Source organism: Pipistrellus kuhlii, unplaced genomic scaffold (genome assembly GCF_014108245.1).
Source record: "Pipistrellus kuhlii isolate mPipKuh1 unplaced genomic scaffold, mPipKuh1.p scaffold_m20_p_3, whole genome shotgun sequence".
Taxonomy (NCBI): Eukaryota; Metazoa; Chordata; class Mammalia; order Chiroptera; family Vespertilionidae; genus Pipistrellus; species Pipistrellus kuhlii.
This window is the reverse complement of record NW_023425529.1, coordinates 139,192,868-139,208,093: the sequence shown is the minus strand read 5'-3', so window position 1 is coordinate 139,208,093 and position 15,226 is coordinate 139,192,868.

The window sequence follows — 15,226 nt, the reverse complement described above, 5'->3', positions numbered from 1 at the left end:
CATAAGTAGGATGGTAGATTATTTATTGATTATGCTAAATATTTTCAATAATAGGTAGCTAAGAGAAACATCAAAAACCAAATATTCTAAGTTCAAATTCCATCTGTTTTGCTAATTTATTTCACTCAATCATTCAACTAATATTTATTAAGTATCTACTATTTTGTGATCGCTGGTCCAAGCTGCTAAGGAACAGAGTTGAACAAGACAAGGAAAGTTTCAACCTTCATGCATTTTATAGTACACAAGAGACTCAATGCATAAAATTCATGCAAGGGTAGGTCTCCCTTCCTCTGGCTGCTGGCACTGGCTTTCCTCTGGCACCCGTGACCTGGGCTTCCCTCTGACCACTGGCAGGCACTTGGAACCTGAGCTTCCCTTGAAGTCCCGGCTTCTTCAGGAAGGTAGGCTAGAAGGACATATGGAAGGATATCTGCTCTAATTAGCATATTATGCTTTTATTATTATAGATTACCAGTTAATTATGAGTTCTGGTAATAAATACTAATGAGCATGTAGTTATGGACGGGTAATTAGAAAAGTCCTCTAAAAGAATCATATCTGAGCCAAGATGAATAAAGTAAGGGAGCCATCTATAAGATTATGTGGAAGAATAGCATTCTTGGTAGATGTGACAACAAATAAAATGATCCTGACTTGACAAAATGGCAAGGTTGAGAAACAGCAACCAGAAGTATTAAAAATGTTTTTCTTCCATACAACTGAAGGTTGTTGTAAAGATACATTTCATAATATATGCAAAGTACTTAGCAAATATTTGAGACATAGTAATCATTAAGTAAATAATTACTACATTATTATTTTATCAAGTTATATAGCTATTCCATGACTAGAAAACTATAGCATATGCAGAATGTAGGTTTTTGTTTAAATGAATAGTTAGAACCTTTACATTTATTATAATACTGTTATTGCAAAAAACATAACAAAAAAAACACCACTCTTAGAAGTATGCTTTTTGGAATATTATCCAAAGTTAGTTCATGAATTACAAATATGTACATGTTTTACAAACATTTTGTCTTTTGGAGATTTAATTCAGAAGTCAATTCCTGAAAAATGTTTTGTTTATCTCCCTTTTCCAAATAAGAAACACCATCATCTCTTCTTCTGTTCTCCAAAAATACTTCCATCTTAACATTTACTACATTTCTATATTTATTTATTTTTTCAAAAGCCTGTGAGTACTTCCGTAGCATTTAGTCCTTCAAGAAATCATTACTGAGTATCTATCATAATACATGCTAGGCATAGTAATGAATAATACAGAGAAGATCCCTGAACTCATTGGGCTCTTATTTTATTTTGTAAGGTAATAAATACCAAAGAAACTAATTTAAGTTAGTTTAATATCAGGTACTTTATATGTACTAATAATAGTAATAGAGAACCCATACAGTATTTACACTGTGCAAAATGTTAATTGACAAAAATATAAACTAATTTTCATTAAGGGCATAAAATGGAATAAAGTGGTATAGAGTGACAGAGATAGACTTAAGATATAGGTGCAACATGATATAATTACACCTAAACTATTGGCAAAAGATCCCTTGTAGATACATAGAAGAATTAAATTAAAGTTGGAGAAGGAATGAAGGGAGGAAGGGAAAAGCAAAGAAAGAGGAGGAAGAAAGAGTAGGGAAAAATGTAATAGATGATGGGTTATACTATTAAAGAACTTTACGTACCTTACATTGTAATTAAAGGGAGGTCTAAAACGCATGAAACTTTTATTCATATACTGTGAGAGAAGAGTAGTTAGCTGATTCTTAAGGTAGAGTAGACAGATATTTGTACATTTTCCTGTTTAATGCTAAAAACAGTTATAATATTCATATTAATGATAAGAGTTCCATATTATTCATTGAATAATCATATAAGTATGTTTGAAGGTCAATAATGCTTATTTAAAATGTCTACTAGAACATTATATGTGAATTATTGTGTTTGGTTATGTGTCTAATTCTTCTCTATTTGAAATAATATAGATTAAAGCTCTTGAAACATAACAATTCAGAAATACCTCAAAAATAATCTCAAATAATAATATATCCTCAACATCTCTCCCCATTTGTCTTTGAGTGATTTGATGGCTGTAGTCAAGGAAGAATTTATAGGAGCTTAGTTTTCAGTTCATGAAACCATTTTAGAAGTTCTTTCTCTGAGCCAAATTTGGACTCAGTGTTTGATTAAATTCAATTGCTTGAGGGTATAATATTTGCTAAAATAAAATATCTAGATTCTGCTAGCTATACACTACATGTCTACTTTTAAGTTTCTCTGGGACTTCAAAACTTCAATAACTTCCAGGGAATACCTCTTTTTAATCTATAAACAATTTTCTAACAGTTTCATATTCTTCAAATTCTGTGGGACATTATACATTTTCGAGAGTCACTTGTCATCTCTCCCTTTTCTACAAAGTATATTTTGAACATGTATTACTGTCATCTAGCTTACTAACTTACCGCCTAATTCTAAGAAGACTCAACCTCCCATTTCAAGTACAATAGATAATAACATTTATTAGGCAGGATCTATCTGAACTTCTCTTTCTTTTAATCTAAATGATCACATATAAAAATGATCCTCAACTTTTTCCCTCCAGTTACCAGTTAACCTTCTTTGTCATGGTCAATACCTGCATGCTGAGGGGGCTGCATGTCTTTTTTTAAAAATATATATTTTATTTACTTTCTACAGAGAGGAAGGGAGAGAGATAGAGAGCCAGAAAAGTCCATGAGAGAGAAACATCGACCAGCTGCCTCTTGCACACCCCCTGTCTGGTTTATGACGCCTTGTCTGGGAAGGCTGGGATAGATGTGTTCTCTAGCTCTCTTATGTGTTCTCTAGCTGCCTTCTCTGGCTTGTTCACATAGCATCAGAGGTCCAGAAGTAGCCAGACAATAAGCCCAATGCATAATTTTTAAGCCCCCTTGCTTTATCTTTGCTATTGTCACATTGCCAAAGCTAGTTTGAAAGCTGCCTGTATTCCAGGGTTAGGAAAGATTTCATTTTTATTAGGAGAATTTATGAACTCAGATTTCATTTTAAGATTATACAAATAATCTTAAATATATATATAAGATAATATAGTGATCATTTCAAATATAGTGATCATTTGAAACTGATTTCCTCAGCATTTCTTGGGGCATCCTAGTATTCTCCCCAAAGAGTATTTTTCTAGAAAATGTTACAAAACATTAAAGCATGTAACACAATGTCTGGTAGAAAGTAAAATCTACATTAGTAAACTATGATTATCTTCCACCACTGAGACTATTTAAAATAATGTTCTTAATAGTTTTGATATTAAAATGTTCTTAATATTCTTTTAAGAACTTCAGAATCAGAAACTTTTGCCCATGTCATTCAGTCCTTTAATTCCATTGATGCTATAATTTATAAATATGCATTTGAAAGTATTATAAGAGGCAATACTTGACCAGGAATCAAACCATGACCTCCAGATTCATAGGTCGATGCTCAACCACTGAGCCATGCCAGCCAGGCCTGAAAAAAACTTGATGAAAATTCAAATTTCAGTGCTTTTATCCTTTACTATTGAAATCACATCTGTATGAACTTTGACCTGAATATTCAATGTTTCTTAGATGCTCTGAACCATTAAGCTTGGATGTTTTGTTTTACATAGATGGACTACCTAAATTTCCATAGGACATGGGTTATGGTCAGCATAGAGGTGCTTAATTAATACACTGTTACTAGCCAGGTTTGCTATACACCAAAATCACTGTCTATTCTGCCTGGTCTACTGAGGCCTGACGAATTTGTCAGGAACAAAAGATGGTAGGGCATCACTGATAGCTCATAATATCAATCATCAGTTGATGTCTGAAATATTGAATTTAGTACAGGAAATATGTGTTAGGGTGTTAATGAACAAAGTGAGAGTATGTGGGTTGCATTAAATTTAAAGTTATTAAGATCAATATTAATTCTTAAATGAGAAAAGAATGATTTAAATTCAAAGTTCTTTTATATTCAATTAAGATTCAAGTCACATTATGTTAATATACATTTTAGAGGGGCTGGATGACTATAGATTCACTAGAAGTCCTGTTCCTAAAATGTTCATTTCACTTTGCCTACAGATTATGTTATGAAGCAAAATTAGAGAAGAGTTCTATTAAATCACAGAGTATGGTGTGAGATTTTTAGACACTGCATCAGAATATCCAAGACATCAAATTTACCATTTTCTTGCATTTTGAGAAGCTCAGGAAAAAAAGAGTGTAAATAAAAGGTGCCAAATAAATGTATAGTATATATTATGAGACATCAAAATTATAATGATGATTTATTTTTAAAAAATAGAGCTAATTTGTCATAAACCAATTTGACTGTGCACTTGTATTCATAGAAATCATGATTACTTTTTGACTTTTTAGGCTTTATTATAATGAAGAAAAATGAAGTTATTAAAGTCTGCTTCTAAGGTTACCACAGAGACACATTCTCAACCCAGGTTCATGTAATTTTAATGACAATAATTTATTTATTATTAGACTCTCTGGGAAAATCAGTTTGTTAGAACCAAGATAGGAAAAATTCCAATGCATCATCATTACAGAGACCTACTTTATAATTATTATACTTAGTTCAGGGTTAATTCTTGTCAAATTTATTTTTAGTTCTGGACTAGCTCATAACAGCTTTGGCATGATACCATTATATGATTACCTTATCAAGTTAAAGGTTTCACATTTTCATGTTCATCTCTTATCTGATTATAAAAGCACAGAGGCCAATAGGGAAAGAAAGAAAAAAAAGCTTCTGGTAAATATTCTAATGCCTAGAGCAGTCACTAATATAATACATAAAGAAAGGCAAACCTAAAAACCAAGAAAGTAAATAAAATAGAATTCTAAAATAAATTCTTGATTCATGCAAAATGAGTCATGAAAGAAGAGTAAAATAACTAAGACTGTACACAACAAAGAGCAAGATTGTAGACTTGAACACTACCATATCAATAGTTTCTCCCAAACATGAAAAACATAGTGTACTAAGCATTTCAATACAACAAGGAAGATTTATGCCTAATAAAAAGCTATCTACAGGAGACCCACTTTGTATATAGAATAACAAACATATTAAAAGTAGATAAATGGAAAGAGCTATATCAATCAAATATTCTACATTAAAAAGCAGTAGAACAATAGTATTATCAGCCAATGTAGATTCTAAGACAAGTAGCATTACCAGTGGCAAAAGGAAAGATAAGTGAATCCATTGATAAAGAAGAAATAACTATCATAAATGGTGGTGTGCCTAATAGCAGAGCAATAATTGTTTTAAGTAAAATCAACAGACCTCATTAGACAGATAGAAAAACAGAAAACACTATATCAATTAAATTACTTTAAGTCCTATATCCTTATCTTTACATTTATTTAAAAATTAAATTCATAATGGAAAACATTCTCACAAAGAATACTCCAATCCATGATCATTCACTGGTGAATTTAATCAAATATATTGATTACTAATAAAAACAGAATATTTACTGACTAATTTTTAGAAGCCAGCATTACCTTTATTTTGAAATCAGGCAAAAACAATACAAATATATTTCTATTTTTCTATCTATTTATTGATCAACATCTATAACAAATTATCACACAAACACACACAAACACACACACACACATGTGCCTCTGTGAGTGTGTGTGTGTGTGTGTAGTAAGTCATAAAGATGATTATTCCAGGAGTACAGTTGTTTTAATATTTCATCATTAATCTATTCAATTTACTGGTTTTAAAAGATATACCTACATGAAAGTCATATGGTTATCTCATAGGTGAAGAAAAAGCATTTGCTTTCTTTAAAAAAGCCCCAATTGAACATGAATTAGAATAAAGCAATTGGTGGATATTTTATTATTAAAGTATGACTTTAATTCAATAAAGAACACAGAAACAACAACAAAAAGACATGAAAAGATTTAAATTCCTAAGACAGACTAGCAATTAATACCTGAAATAGATAATAAAGTCCTAAGAATCCAAGGGGGGAAAAAAGAGTAGAAAATGAGCAGAGGGACACACACAAAATTCACTTAAGTAGAATGAAGAGATTCTCAAACTCACTAGTTATCTTAAGTTCAAATAACTAGTAAAATATATTTATTTTCATAAGAATGGCCAAAAAAGAAATAAAGCTAGTGAGTATAAGGTGATCTAGAAGTATCATGCCTGGCTGATGGAATTATGGCCAAGTGCAGCATTTATAGGAAACATTTTGGTCTTCTTAGTGAAACTAAGTGTCTCATATGCCCTATGATCCAGAAATCCTTCTTTGGGCATCATTGTAAATCTTTTAGAAATCCTTATGGATAACCATAAACAAAATATATGAAGGTAATTATCAAAGACATTTACTTTTCATGTATATAATCTATTCTATATAATAAAACCCTAATATGCAAATCAACTGAACAGTGGAACAACCAGTAGAACACCTGGTTACTGTGATGTGCACTGACCAGTCGAGGGAAGCTCTTGTAATGAATGTCTGCCCCTCTCCCCTCTGCCCCCCGGAGAAGGAGGTGACTGGTGACTGATAGCAGTGATCAGGGGGCAGGCCAGCCAGTGGGCAGCACAGGTTGCCTGTTAAGGCAGCTGCCAATAGGGTCCCTGGACCACCCCACCTGCCAGTCGCCCCAAAGATCAGCCCTGATCACTGGCCAGGCCTAGGGACCCTACCCTATCTATTAGGAACAGTCTCTTAGATTTAAAAATTAAAACCTGGCAAGGCTATTCTAACACTGAAAAAACAGGATGATGCAGTGATGACGTGCATGGACTCTGGCTTGCACATTTCATGATCAGACCTGATTCGGAAATCTATTGTCAATCTAAATAATTGACAAAGCCAATTATTTAACTTCTCTCTGCTTCAGTTTTCCACCCATAAGATGGAAGAAATGGTACTACTGCCTCAGAAGGATCATGTTATGTACTACTTTTTATAATCTGGGCAAAAAAAATGTAGCTGCCCACACAACAGCAAGATGCCTTTTACCTGTATGAAAAGTATCATCACTGATGCACGCAGTGTCCCAAATTGCAGGGTGATCAGGCCAAAACTGGTAGTCGAACATCTCCCAAGGGATCCTGGATTGCAAGAGGGCACTGGCTAGGTTGAGGGTTCCCCCTACCTCATGCACAAATTTTATGCACCACATCTCTAGTATATAAATAAATTGATTGATATCATGGATTTAAACAAAACTAAGATGTCAATAAGAGAGGAAATTGATATGTAAAATGTAGTAGATGCAAAAGTCTTAAGTGATAATATCAATACTTACTTAGAAGCAATGAAAAATAATTATCTATGAAAATATAAGTAGAAATTAAAAGTACAAAAACGCTGTACAATACACAAAACAATATTCAAGGATACAAGAGTATATGCACATTTAAGGATTTATATTGCACAGGCAGGGGAAGAGTTTGAGGAGGAGAGAGAAGAAGGAAAGGGGATCAGGTGAAGGAAAACAAGAACAAAGCAAACACAGCACATAACCAGAAAAGAGCCTTGAGTGATTGAAATAACTAATAGAAACTAGCTGATAAATAGAACTATGCAGCTGACTTGCTTGAAAAAGGAAAATAAAACTAGATAGTAAAATCTTTAAACCTACATTTCTGGGCATATGCACATTGTAGCATACTGCAATAAACTGAAGCCAAAGAATGCATGAGAATAATAATGTGAACCCCTTTTTCATGGAATTCCTGTTTGTCCATAAGAATATCATAAAATTTTCATGCTACTTATGACACAAGGCAGTCTGACATGAAAAGTGAGTTAGAGCCAGTGATGATTTTTATGTTTATTTTAAGTACTTATCTATGGTTATCCTACCTTATAAAAGAGTAATATGCAAATTAACCATCATTCCACTCAAGCTACGCCCACCAACCACGGCTACCAGACGATCAGAGCGAGTATGAGTATGTAAATTAACTCCAAATAAGAAGGCTGCAGCCACAGAGAGAAGTTGAGAGACTTAGGTTTCCCCAGCATTGAAAGCCAAGCTTTCCACACACCCTGGCCGACCTAGGCCTTCACTCAAGGCTATAAAGTTTCAATTATAGAAGATAAATCCAAAGAAAAATGGTGGCAGCTACAGAGCTGGAAAGAGCAAACTAGGGTTGCCCCCGGCAACAGAGGAAGCAAAGCTTTCCACTCACCCTGGCTGGCCTAGGCCTCCATTCCAGGCTATAAAGTTTCAATTTAGAAGGTAATAAATTCCAGATGTGGGGGGAGGGGGCTTGGCCGGCCTACAAACCACCACAGGCCCCTCACTCAGGCTGCCCCACACCCCAAGGGAACCCCCACCCTGATCCGGGACACCCTTCAGGGCAAACCAGCTGGCCTCCACCCATGCACCAGGCCTCTATCCTGTCTGATAATAGAGTAATACGCAGATTGACTATCTTGTGGCTGATCCCATGTGGTCAAAGATCCTGCCCCCATGTGGACACAAGATGGCCACCACAAGATGATCAGCAGTGGAGGGCAGTTGAGAGAGACCAGGCCTGCAAGGGAGGGCAGTTGGAGGCAATCAACCCTGCAGGGGAGGGCAGTTAGGGGTGACCAGGCTGGCAGAGGAGGGAAGTTGGGGACAAACAGGCTGGCAATTTTAAAGTATAAAATTGCATAATTATTGATTTTTAAATTCTTTATGTTCATCATTCATTAGAGTAAGTATATATCTATATCTATCTATCTATATCTATATCTATATCTATATCTATATCTATATCTATATCTATATGTTTTCAGTGAAGTGCAACATAAAAGAATATAAAGATTGAAAAGCTTGAGTATATTTCTAAGTTTTCCAAATTTCTAGCTTGTGATATTTTTCCTATTGATGAACTGCAGTTTTTGTCATAAATCTATTTGATCAAGAATGATGATGATATCTCTCTTCCTCAGATATAGAGTGAGAGATAAACGATTTATATGACCATCATTTAAACATCTGGAATCAGATATGTCAGAAGCAATATGATTTCATGAACTTTTCAATTACATGAGTTAATAAGATTTTATTTCTCTTTAGCCATTTTTCTTGGTTGTGATTTAAAACCAAGATTCCAGAGTAATATATAAAACCTTCCTTCAAACTCAATGTATAAGTAACAAATAAAATGGTTTCAAAAATTTTGCTGACAGGAGCAAACTAAGAGAAAATCAACCTACTTTCCACATAATGATTTCCTAAACTTTAGAAAAACACTATTCCTCCACTACTCCCTGCCTCATGCACTTCTAAGTGATGAAAGAAAAAACAATACTCATCAAAAGATTCACATCATTTAAGATAGGAGAAAGGTGGCAATTTACATAGGGAAATATTTTTGATATTTTTAATTCTACCTATTTACAGAGAAATAGAGCTGCCATCAGAAAGGCAGAAGGGGTTGCATGATCCTTTAATGGGCTATAGCTCACAGAATTGCACTCATAAACACATTCAGTTTTTCAAGGTAAATATCAGCTGAAGACAATCTGTTCTATTGCAAATAGGAAATTGCTCCAATCTCTCTCTCTTCTATGGCTTTCGGATAAATTCCATCAGATGACATTTTTTTTTTTTTTAATTAGAGAGCATTTCAGCCCTAACTGGTTTGGCTCAGTGGATAGAGCATCGGCCTGCGGACTGAAAGGTCCCAGGTTCAATTCCAGTCAAGGGCATCTACCTTGGTTACAGGCACACACCCAGTAGGAGGTATGCAAGAGGCAGCTGATTGATGTTTCTCTCCCATCAATGTTTCTAACTCTCTATCCCTATTCCTTCCTCTCTGTAAAAAAAAAAAAAAATCAATAAAATATATTATTAAAAAATAGAGAGCATTTCAGGTAATGATCTATATTTTTTGACATTTTTCAGATACACATTTTAAATGTTTAGACTAATTAAAATTTCTTATTCAAATACAGCTCAAAACCTCTTTTTCACCTTCAGTTCGGACTCAATCACAGCCTGACAGTCTGAACATCTTTGAAGTGAAAGAGGATGTCTTTTTTGTTTTGAAATTTCCATTCACTTTTTGGCTTCCCAGAATCAGATGCTTGTGACTAAGACTAAAAAGAGAAAAAGGCTTTGACTTAATGCTCTTTGTAGTTATTCTTTGGTTGCTCAAAGACCATTGCCATTTCCAGCCTCCAAACGCGAGCTTTCTCATAGGCTGTATCTCTGGTTTTAAAGTATACTCCCTGCCACAGGCAAGCTTTCCTTATGGCATCATTTCCTGGGTGTGCTGTGCAAACTGAGGCAGAATTCCTGTGACTGCCAGTCATTTCCTGCTCTAGATCTCTTGGTACAGTTATTTCAAGGCATTTTAGCCTCAGTTACCCTCCCCATCATAATCAACATTCTCGTCTTATATGCAGAGAAACACATTTTGGCAACATCTCTTTCAGCCATGTCATTGTCCAACTAGCCTATAAATTATACCTTTTGAAGCAAAAAAGTAGCCTCTTTTCTATCATACAAACTGCCGGAGGACACAGGGCATGCTCATTTGTAACACTCTGATGTTCCTATCAGAGTACAGAAGGGAAACTTTGTTTGCATCTCGGTGGTAGGATGCAAGTCCATACTCTTGCAAGAACCCTCCATCTTTCTAAACGAGCTCATTTTGAGCCTTCTTTATTTGATCCTGGGGGGTGTGAATGCACCAGAACTCTTCTGAAGTACCATAAAAGAATAGCTTCTTTAATGAATTCCTAGCTTTCTTTTAGATACGAGGAACCTAGACAGAAAACTAGTTGTGAGTGTCATCGGCATCAAGTGAAAATACAGGGTGAGGGAAAAGTAGGTTTACCATTGTTCATATTGAAAATAATATAATAATAACTAATATTTCAAGAAAAACTGTTTCATGTACTAATAACCGTAAACCTACATTTGCTTCACCCTGAATATTTCTCTACAAGAAATGAAATTCCTAATTATGACTTTAGAGGTAGGTATTTCAGTTTCTTTTCTCATTTTTCAAGAAATGTGGAAGTGCAGGAAAGATCCTAATGAGCACTCCATAAAACTTCCATAGGGCTTTGGTTACAGGAGAGCTAAAATAATCCGTTAAAGAACAGTAAAGTTCCATGACCTGGTTTCTTGCAAAGAAACCATTTTACAAGTTACTTTGGTCAGTGTATGTTTGCTTGAGGAATGTGATAAGAACTAAAGATAGTATAGTGATACTATCACTATAAATTATACCTTTTGAAGCAAAAAAGTAGCCTCTTTTCTATCACACAAACTGCCGGAGGACACAGGGCGTGCTCATTTGTAACACTCTGATGTTCCTATCAGAGTACAGAAGGGAAACTTTGTTTGCATCTCGGTGGTAGGATGCAAGTCCATACTCTTGCAAGAACCCTCCATCTTTCTAAACGAGCAATATACCTATATTGTTCATATAATACACCTATATGAACAATATAGGTATATTAAAAATGTATGCTTACCACTTTATTTAAATATGAAAGTGTCAAAATGTAACTATAAAAATTTTAAATAATATATGAAAATACCAAATTATTTCATCATGTATATCTTTGAATCATTCCTTGTCCTCCCTTAGGTTTACAATGAGAAGTGATAAAAAAAAATTTTCCTCATGCCTTAAAAACTGAAAAATAGGACACCTTTTCAAAAGAAGGGAACTAAAATAAAAATGTCAAAGAATATCAAGTTGATCATCAATTCAACTGAATTGTTTCTTTTATCTAGATCACATTCAGTACACAGTAGTTAATTTCTTTTTGATGGGTGCATTTCTTGTTTTCTAATGTAAACATATTTTTAAACCAAAGTCATGTGGCACCCATACAAAACTCTCCATAAAACCAGCCATACTTTATATTACATTACAAGATATAATGTAATGTATTATAATATAAAGTGGTATAAAAAGTATACACACTATGAGCTAAGATCTGGAAACAACCCCAAGTGCCCATCAGAAGAGGAATGGATAAAAGAGCTGTGATACATTTTATATCATGGAATACTATGCAGCTGTAAAAAAGAAGGATCTTTTATTCTTTAAGACATGCAGGAGGGACCTTGAGAATAAACATTATGCTAAGTCAAATAAGCCAATCAGAAAAATATAAATATAAAATATCATATGATCTCACTTATATGTGTAATCTAATGAACAAAATAAACTGACAAACATAGATCCAGAGACATAAAATCATTGAACCGACTGATGAATCTCAGGGGGAAATGGGGAAGTGGAGGGGGAGGAGGGCACAGGAATAGCGTAACTGAAGAACATACATGCACATATGCATAACCCATGGACACAGACAATAATGTGGTAATGGCCTGGAGGGATGGGGCTGGGTGCATGGTAGAGGGTAGAGGGAACAAGGGGGGCAAAGGGGAACATCTAATATTTTCAACAATAAAGATACATTTTTAAAATGCCATGCCACCAAGGGAGAAAGCATATCTAAGGCACATATATCACTGCCTCATTGGAAGAACCTAATGCCCTTTTGAAGATAATTAGCAGTACGAAACTTACCAATTGTCTTTCCTGTGGAAGACATTTCCTGAATTATATTTCTCTATACTACTTTATCTGAACTTGGTGATCCTGTCATTATATGTAATCCATATATGCAGCATGGGTTTCTTTACAAAATGTCTGAGAGGAATTAATTGTCCTCATATATGATTCTTAGCAGACTTGAATGTACATAATGGTGAACATTTGTTCCTTCAGCTTTTATTATGGAATTTCTATGGTCTAGCAGGTTTGAGGAACTATTTTCTTCCAAGAGCTATTTGGATATTTATAACAACATTGTGGGGCATACAAAATTATCAACTTAAAAATTAGCCTGTTATTTGGTCAAACATTTAATTAGCTGAAGCCGGTTTGGCTCAGTGGTAGAGCGTCGGTCTGCGGACTGAAAGGTCTCAGGTTCGTTTCTGGTCAAGGGTATGTACATTGGTTGCGGGCACATCCCCAGTAGGGGGTGTGCAAGAGGCAGCTGGTCGATGTTTCTCTCTCATCGACATTTCTAGCTCTCTGGCTCTCTCCCTTCCTCTCTGTAAAAAATCAATAAAATATATTTTAAAACAAACAAACAAACAAACAAAAAAAATTTTAATTAACTCACCGCTAATGCCTTGGCAGGGTCAGACCAAATGATTTCTCAGGTCTTATAAGGACGTTGAGTGGGACATCTCCCACCACTGAGAAGGTGAAATAAAGAAGCATGGTATCTCTTTTCATAACACTGGAGATCATACAAATGAACAAATTATTAACTCATAACTGCTATAGAGGTGAGTACAATAAGTTCATATAATAATGAGAATTAACCTAATCAATGAAGTCAGTGAAGTTTCTACTTTTTTTTTCAAATCCCTAATAAACAATAGATGCTAAAATCTTCAACAAAATTCTAGCAAATTGTATTCAGCATTACATTAGAAAGATTATATACCATGACCAAGTGGGATTTACTCTGGGAATGCAAGGATGATACAATATTCACAAATCAACAAATGAGATACATCACATAAACAAATTGAGAGACAAAAATCACATAATCACATCAATAGATGTAGAAAAAGCATTTGACAAAATCTAACATCTTTCCTTGATAAAAACTCTCAACAAAGTTAGAATAGAGAGATCATACCTCAACATACTAAAAGCTTTATATGACAAACCTACAGCCAACATCATAATCAATGTGTAAAAAACTAAAAGCATTTCCTCTAACAACAGGAACAAGACAGGGATACCCATTCTCACCACTCTTGTTTGACCCTAGCACTGGAAATGCTAGCCATAGCGATAAAATAAGAAGAATAAATAAAAGGCATCCAAATTGGAAAAGAAGAAGTAAAGCTGTCATTATTTGCAGATGACATGATATTGTACATAGAAACCCTAAAGACTTTTACAAAATAATACTAAACTTAATAAATAAAGCTGGCAATGTAGCAGGATACAAAATTAACACCCAAAAACCTATGGCTATTTTATAAACCAATAATGCACTCACAGAAAGAGAAACTAAAAAAGAACCAACCCATTTACCACTGCAACAACAACAACAACAAAATTAAGATACCTGGGAATTAACTAAGAAGATAGAAAAACTGTACTTGGAAAACTACAGGACATTGAAAAGAGAAATTGAAGGAAGATATGTACAAATGGAAGAATATATCATGTTCATGGATTTATAGAATCAAAATCATTAAAATATTCATACTATCTAAAGCAATCTATAGATTCAATGCAATCCACATTAAAATATAAAAGGGATATTTCACAGACCTAGAAAAAAGTCTCCGAAGATTTATATGGAATAAAAAAAAAAAAAGACTTCAAATAGTTGCAGCAACCCTGAGAAAGAAGAACAAAGTTGGAAGGATCACAATACCAGATATTAAGCTATATTACCAAGCCACGGTTCTCAAAACTGCACGGTACTGGCACAAGAACAGACATATAGACCAATGGAACAGAACAGAGAACCCAGAAATTGACCCAAGACATTATGCTCAATTAATATTTGACAAAGAAGGCAATAGCATACAATGAAGTCAAGACAGTCTCTTCAATAAATGGCATTGGGAAAATTGGACAGATGCATGCAAAAGAAAAAAAAAAAGAAATTAGACCACTAACTTACACCATACACAAAAATAAACTCTAAATGGCTAAAGGAATTAAATGTAAGATGGGAAACCATAAAAATCCTACAAGACTCCATAAGCTGCAAAATATCAGACATATGTCATAGCAATAATTTTACTCTCGCAACTCCTAGGGCAATGGAGACTAAAGAGAAAATAAACAAATGGGACTACATCAAAGTAAAAAGCTTCTGCACAGCAAAAGAAACCATCAACAAAACAATAAGAAACCATACTGCATGAGAGAACATATTTGCCAATGATATTTCAGATAAGGGTTTAATCTCCAAAATTTATAGAGAACTCATACAACTTCACAAAAGGAAGTTAAACAATCCAATTAAAAAATGGGCAAAGGATCTAAATAAATACCTCTTGAAAGAGGGCATACAGAAGGCCCAGAGACATATGAAAACATGTTCAAAGTCACTAATCATCTGAGAAATGCAAATCAAAACAAGAATGAGATATCACCT